The 7,991-nt window shown below is 33.1% G+C and overlaps 1 long non-coding RNA gene across 4 annotated transcripts; it reads right to left on the reverse strand.

Moving 5' to 3' along the window:
- Positions 1–1,459: 1,459 nt before the first annotated feature.
- LOC148283034 (uncharacterized) lies at positions 1,460–7,663 on the reverse strand. Of its 4 annotated transcripts, XR_015821961.1 has the most exons (6): positions 7,240–7,559; positions 6,704–6,766; positions 6,171–6,260; positions 5,545–5,619; positions 4,246–4,412; positions 1,460–1,984 (listed from the first exon to the last, which is right to left on the reverse strand). It is a non-coding gene; the product is annotated as an uncharacterized LOC148283034 (long non-coding RNA). The 4 variants fall into 4 exon arrangements; XR_015821960.1 differs by lacking the exon at positions 6,704–6,766 and having other exon boundaries at positions 7,240–7,663; XR_015821962.1 differs by lacking the exons at positions 6,704–6,766; positions 7,240–7,559 and adding an exon at positions 6,833–6,864.
- Positions 7,664–7,991: the final 328 nt, after the last annotated feature.

The following is a 7,991-nucleotide window of genomic DNA, read 5'->3' on the forward strand; positions in this document are numbered from 1 at the left end:
ATGTTTACCTCCACATTTAAAACATAAAGGAGGGGATCGACATGCTGATTTGGTGTGCCCAAACTTGCAGCAGTTAAAACATTGTATTGTTGGGTAGAAATATGTTTCTACCGGAAAAGAACTATAAAACAGATATATATTTCTAGGAAGAAATTGTCCCTCAAAAGAAATAACAATTGTTTGAAAGGGTTTCCATGTTGGTGTCTCCGTAGTTTTGTCTTTATAATTGAGACGTCTAATTTTAAGAATGTCTCCGATATTGGGGTTTGAGTGGCGTATGGAAGCAATTACTTCATCATCTGTAACATTTGTGGATATTCCTCTCACGAGGCCCATCCTACAAATGTTGAATGTCGGAATGAATGCTTTGTAAGTAGCATTGGTTTCACTGCAAATATTTTTCATAAATGAATTAGCACTTGGCCCATTTACAAACTGGAGTGACAACTTATATTTTCCTTCCGACTTGAGAGAACCGTTGACTATGTTTTTAAAAATTTTTTTGAACAATAACTTTCCAAAATCCATAGGGTGGATCGGTCCACCTTCACATTGCTGGACATGGACAATAAAAGGTCCATGTGATTTATTTGAGTAAATATTAGTACGAGTAGAGTGAGTTGGAGAGGAGACATTAGGAGGAATATGGGTGAAAGAAGAGTGGGAGATATTTTCCTGAGTATGAGTAGAAGAAGAAGCAGGATCAACGCTCACCGCCTTTGCAGGAGGAAGAGTATCCTCAATTGAGTCAGTCTTAAGAAGACGTTTATTTCTGACCTTTGACGAATGTAGTATAGGTGAACTTATACTTATTGTTTCTATTGCGTCAGGCGGGTCAGGTGGCTTCTCCCCGTCCTCCATATTTCAGGAAAGAAGATCGCAAATACAGAATTTAAAAAATATAAAAAAAAAAAAAAAAACGAAAATAAAATTATTGTTGCAAGTTTTGGTCAGGTAGAACTAACCCATAACTAACAAAAATAACTATTTTAAAGATAAAAACACAGATAATAACCGAACTTATAACTGGAAAACAAAAAGGAAGCAAAACTACTTAATCTGACACAACTTGATACATATAAACACAAACAATTTACACAATTACACTAAATAAACAAAGAGCACTTTGACAGGTGTATTATTCTCAAGTCTAACTCACAGATTACAGATATCTTTAGATAGGAAACTATGGTACTATATCTAAGCACTTTGGGCGTCGATCGCAGCGCTGTTTAGTGTGGCATACAAGAAGCTTTGACGATGGCGCGAAAATTCAAATCACTGCGTTGCATCGTATATTGATATTTATTGTACAATATCAATACAAAATTGCTTAATTAAATACAAGTATTAGCACGCAATTTAATTTTTCTGTCCTGTATTTAAAAAAACAATTTTATATTGATATTGCACATTAAATTTATTATGGAATAGGAATACATAAATAAAAATAAAAAAAAACATTTTTAATAGTTTTATTTTACTGTTAAAATAAATCCCTCGATTCTATTAGATGCGTCAGAAAGAATCGAGAAAGAAAACTGACACTCGTAAAATAATATTATATACATGTGTGGTTAGTATATTGGATTATCAAAAATAACAAAATTGTGCAGCATTGTGATCAGCATTGGATCCCTGCTATTCCTGGATGAAAAATATTTTCTTCGTGAAGATTAAGAGACATGGCATCAACAATCACCATTCTGAAACAAAAGAATATTATTAATGGTGGATAATTTATTTTATTTCACATTGACATTTCTAGGCTGCTGCTTAGGAATAAAACAGGAAGGAAGCATTTATAAGGTTACTAAAGAATAAAATGAAGTGCTAATATGCTAATATTGGATTATCAAAAATAACAATTGAGTATTATTTAAAAATTGTGCAGCATTGTGATCAGTATTGGATCCCTTCTATTCCTGGATGAAAAATATTTTCTTCCTGCACATTAAGATCCATGGCATCAACAATCACCATTCTGAAACAAAAGAACATTATTAATGGTGGATAATTTATTTTATTTCACATTGACATTTCTAGGCTGCTGCTTAGGAATAAAGCAGGAAGGAAGCACTTATAAGCTTATTAAGTAATGAAATGAAGTGCTAATATGGTAGGTAAGAAGAAAAGGGTATGCATGTATCTACTCTATTGTCTGCGCTTCTTATTCTTAAGTCTTTTATTATAACACTTTCTAGCTTGTAATTTGAGAGGATCAACAATGCAAGACTCTAATTTTTTTCGCCCAGTTAATAGAAAGTTAATTTGTTTACACCAAGAAAAAATATATAATTGCAATACTAAGTTAACAATAAAATCAAAAAGGTGGCCTCTATGTGCTGGACAAGATAAACATGCTGAATTTAATTTAGATAGTACTATTTCCTTCAAACTCGACATAACATGAAACTTATGGCAAATAGTCGGTAAATTATTTTTGCAGTGATTGACAATGGTATTAAAAACTTTATAGATTTTGATTGTTGGGTGGATTAAAGTATTTGGACCACATGCCCTAGAAGTTATTAAACTATGCCCCGGTAACTGTGTTTCAGATTTAAGATCCAGTCTACATTCACAACAAGATCCAAATTTAGATAAAGCCCGTTTTGCCACATAACCAGCTATATATTTACAAACCGCAACATATTGACTACTTTTCTGTCTTGAAGAACTTGTTGGTAAGGAGTGATCATCAACATGAAATTGTTCCTGTACTTCGATGTCCGATGTTAAAAAAAGTTTTAATGAATCTAAAATTTCACCGTCATCATTTTCACAATTTGCTCCAATGGAGTGAGTATGAGATAAGTTTGATATGAGAAGCGACTTAAAAGCATCTATAAAATTTGAACTAGAGGGGTTTATGTTACGTGCACCCTGACTTCTTACCATGCCAAAAAAGTTTTCAATGGGGTCTTGGTTAAGGTTACGTGGAAGCACAAAAGTAAATTTATAACATGTAAGTAATTTATTACTCAAATATGATATTGCTTCCAAAGTTGTAATCCAGTTACGCACTGTAGGTGGTACTGATATTTTTTGGTTTTTGGAATCTACAAATTTTACTGATTTTAAGATGGAAATAGCTTCCTGCCAAAATTTCCAGTGGGGAGATGTTAATCTGACTCCACAACGGTATTTACAAATAATACTATTAGCATTGAGAGAACTGCCATTTAAACTGTCGAAAAGTTTATTTATAAATAAGATAAGATCAGCAGTCTGTGATGCCCCATTGTCAATATCATCCACAGTATCTGCCAAAGATTTCATGGTAGTTCCTACTGTCCTGCTGAATACCTGAGCAGCAACCTTGACCTTCATTTTTCTTAGTTTGTCGGGGAAAATATGACTATCGGTTAATTTGTGCATTTGGAAAAAGTCTTCCCCTCTTGCTTGATCGTATGTGTATGATTGTACAATATGGGACCACTTTGCTATTTTTGATACAGAATTTTGAACAAAATGTACATCTTTTACTAGCATATTATTTCTAAATCCCTTCAAAAGATGTGGCACATCAAACATTTGTACAATTTCATGGCCTTCAATTTCAAACCCGTGAACTCTACATTCAGTACCACCCCGAAGGTACAATTCACGGGTTTCCTGTTTCAGGATATTTATTGCACCAACATTTCAGCTACCTTGGTCACAAATTATTGAAACTAATTCCAAATTGCTACGAAAGATATTTGAGATTATTGATTTTAAGATAACAACCAAATCTGAAGATTTAATGGGTCCTCCTGTAAAAACAAATGCTAATGGTTGTTTCCATTTATTATATAAACCCTGTAGCATAAAAACACAAACGTGATCAGCAAAAGCTGGAGTACGTTTTCCTTCACCCAAGTCTTGGAATCCCTCAATAAAATCTTTATGTTTTTTGTACATTAAATTCTGACTAATTGACATCTCGTCAAACATCAAAGAGCATATTCGAGCTTTAGCAGAAAGATTTAGGGCGACCTCTTCCAAATGTTTAAATATATGCAAATTGGTACCAGGATTAAATGGGATTTTATTTAGCATTGTCATCAATGTTTTTCTGGATGGTAAGGAAAATATGCTTGAAATATATTTATAACTTTTATAGCCCTGCTTCATTAATGACAATGCAAAAACCTTATCGTTAGTTGTATATCTACGGCCCTGTTTTGTCCGTTTCTGAAGCCTCAATTGAGACTTAAAAAAACGGTATGTGATTTTATTTAATTTATTTTTAAAGGATACATGGCGCTCTTTGTTTAATTTGAGTTCCATCTTTCTAATCTTCATCTCCATGTTTCTTCTAGCCTTTTTAAACTGCAAACATTTCTTGTAAAGCTTCCTTTTCCTGGGTGTTAAATTTTGAGATTGGGTTTCATTTACATCCTTCAAGATGTGGTCATATTTTCGTCCTGTAATATAATATTTCATAATGATGCATTAAGGGTCCCAACATCATAATATAATGAATGCCTAACTATTATTGCAAAGAATGATAAAATGTAAAGGGATGCTGTTTGGAAATAAGCAAAAAGAAATACTAGCAGTTGGTTCTATTTACAATATAAAATTTCACTTCCAAGTTTGTTAATGAAAGTTCTTGGTTGAAGTTCATTGTATTTTATATCTTTAATAAATTTGAGTAGTATTAGGGTAATTCAACGGATACTAACGTCATAATTGAGTCTTTTTCAATGTGTTTTATCTATATAATGTAAAAAAATATTTATTCTGTATATCTTCTTTAGTTTTTTTATTGGCTTTTTTCACTCCTAACTGAGGTGTTCTAGCCAGTGTCAAGTTTGAGATTAACTTATTTAAATATTTACACATGTGTTAGTACTATACATACAAGTTAGCATGTTAGTATTTAATATTACATACATTTTACATAATATAAAACTTATTTACAACTTAATACCATTTATAGCTACATATTTACATAAATTTTTTAATATATTATTATTGGGTGGGAACAAAAGAGTTTAAATAGTAATAGGGAATGGGACGCTGATTTTGGAGAGGTCAGATAGGAACTCAGGATAACATTATATATATTGTGAAGACGACGACTCCCAAAGATTGTACAAATTGCACACTAATGCATCTGTATTCTGTATATCACTGTACATTGAACAACGATTAAGGAAAAATTTCATAAAAACAATAATTCAATTAGGTAATTTTTTTGATTCCCGATAATAAATAATATAAAAATTGCACCACAGCAGGACAAGAGGGCCCATTACAGTGATCAATTACAGAAAAATCATATTATAATTTTGTGTTCTCTCCGGGAATCGAACCCGGAACCTTCCGTGCGTAATTCAAGCGTCTTAACCACTTAATGTTTTTTAACACCTCATGAAGTTTTAATGACGAAAAATTTATGTCGCATTTTCATGGAAACATCCGTTAGCATTATTCATAAACTGCATGAACATGATAGAAACAAAGTATCTGTGGATATTATGTAGAACGAAATCTCTCTGTCCAAGAACCAAGAGAAAATGCATTATTGAATACATGTCATTTGATACTAACTTTTTGGTGTACTCTGCTGAGGTGCACTCGGACCAGAAATATGCAGTGGGCCTGATATGTCATCAGCGTTGATATCTAAAAACATTATTAATTAGTAATATGTGACAATGTGTCAATGAGTCGGACAAGTAACTGTATGTATACATTTTAAGTTCTTTGAAAACACAAACAGCTTTAATATGCCGATTTGCTGGAGAAAATTATGGGTCAGAAATTTGTTTCAACTGAGAGGGTCACTTTCATGGTCATGTCATACGATATATATGTGCTATAAACTTTTTGATAATTAAAAAAGGAATGGCCCACGCTCAGACGATGTAGTCTTGGTCGATCACAAAAACGGCATTTCTCAATTTGCAGAAAATGTATAAAATTAATAGAAAAATGTAAAGATTAAACAACCATAGTGACATTACACATCCCTGTTTCACGCCTTTTGAGATCGCAAACCAAGATGTAAATCTCCCATTAACTCTTACACACGCTGAACTCTCCTGAATTTATATGTATTGTTTATTATTTTTTTCTTTTTAACAAAGAAACAAAGATGTTTCTCTTTCTCTTATATATAAATATGTATGTTTGTAAATTTTTATTACAAAAATTAAAAAAATATTACTACAAACCAGAAATAGGTTGGATGAAAGTCGTACCACTGCAACTGGCAACGCCTTCCGGGAGTGCACAGGGGTGTTCTTCAGTAACAGCTATGCCTACTGTAATTCACAATAAAAATAAAATGAACATCATACCAGATAACATAATGCAAGAACTTCAGGAAAAACCTTGAAAGATCGAGTAAGGCTTGAACGAATAGAAAAGAATAAGCTGAGATGGTTACGTGTAGAAAGCATTAACGACAATATAATAACTGAGATAGTACATAAGTCTGAAAGAAGGGGTGTAAGGAAATGTGAAAATTATAGAAAATACTTATCCGAACTCGGTTCACCGAGTAAATAATGAGAACTATTTTCGTTGGATGGTGACTTGTTAAATCCTATAAAATAAATACAAATTACCAACACCACATTGCGAAAGCACATCCTTACAATTGAAAACACACCATGCCACGACCATAACGACAATATAATAAATGAGATTGTACATGTCTGAAAGAAGGGGTGTAAGGAAATGTGAAAATTATAGAAATACATACCCGAACTCTGTTCACCAAGTAAATAATGAGAACTATTTTCTTTGGATGGTGACTTGTTAAACCCTGTAAAAATAATACAAATTACCAACACCACATTGCAAAAGCACATCACTAAAATTGTATACACACCATGCCACCCTGGTAATTGTTTGTAAATAATGACCAAATAAAAATGTCGGAAGTTGCAGGAAAAGGCACTACGCCAACTTTGTAGATACATAATAACCCGATTAACCAACTGTAAGACAAATCACAAACACCACATTCCAAAAGCAGACTTGCAATTGTATAGACACAAGACAGATAAACAAGGTGCAATTACAGTGGAAAGCCAACCTGAGTCGTACATATATTTTTCTTGCAGAAATACTAATAACTTTCATTGTAAAATGGGTCCAGATTAATAAAAGTATGCTTTCCCTATGAGTTGTAAAGATTGTCAATAAAAATTTGCAGGGCAGACAAACAGGACAAATAAACGTGCAACATGAGACAAATTCTTGAAATAATTATGTATGAAATATCATGCAATTTACCTGGCAATCCAATGGTAGGCACAGAGCACAATAAAAGCTGGATGTCATTGTATTGGCTAAAGTTGAATGCGTTGAAGTGTTTAATGCACACAAAACAAAGTCGATTAATTTCGTCATCTGATAAATTTGGGACTTTGAACACGATTGATCCATTCTTTAAATAAATGTGGATATCGTTTCGGAAAACGATGTAGTTTTTTCGTAGAATTACGATTCGGTACGCAACAACTCGGTATTTCGAAGAAAAAGTGCAAAAACACAGAGAGCAGTGTGACAGCGATTTCGAATGGAAACGGATAAATTGGCGGTTCGTCTAGAAGGACGCCGGCCGGCACGGCGTGGCTGGGCACACGCCGCCGACAGTTGCGCCACAAACTGTATTGATTTACTAGCAAGTGGCTTGTGCGACATCGGAAGAATGACTAGAAAGTCTTGTATTGGCTGAAAACTGCCTGGTCTAACTACAGAGAAAAAAAAAACTCTTCTTGTACCTCGACGTAACAAAAACGTCAAAATTTATCTCCATCGCTCAATAATTTGAATCTACTACTGTATTTTTGTTTGGTGGGTAGATACTGGTTAAAATAATACATTATTATTTTTTAGCACATACAATAACATCAAACCTTCTCCTAATGAACAATAGATGGCAGTAAAGATGAAAATAATCGACTAAATTTACTAATCGAATGGAGGAAATAATCGAATTAATCATTTGAATGAATAATTTATTTCCGGTATACCATAGACAA

The sequence above is a fragment of the Micrasema longulum genome, unplaced genomic scaffold (assembly GCF_059751315.1).
Source record: "Micrasema longulum isolate JH-2025_06_02 unplaced genomic scaffold, ASM5975131v1 h1tg000271l, whole genome shotgun sequence".
Classification (NCBI taxonomy): domain Eukaryota; kingdom Metazoa; phylum Arthropoda; class Insecta; order Trichoptera; family Brachycentridae; genus Micrasema; species Micrasema longulum.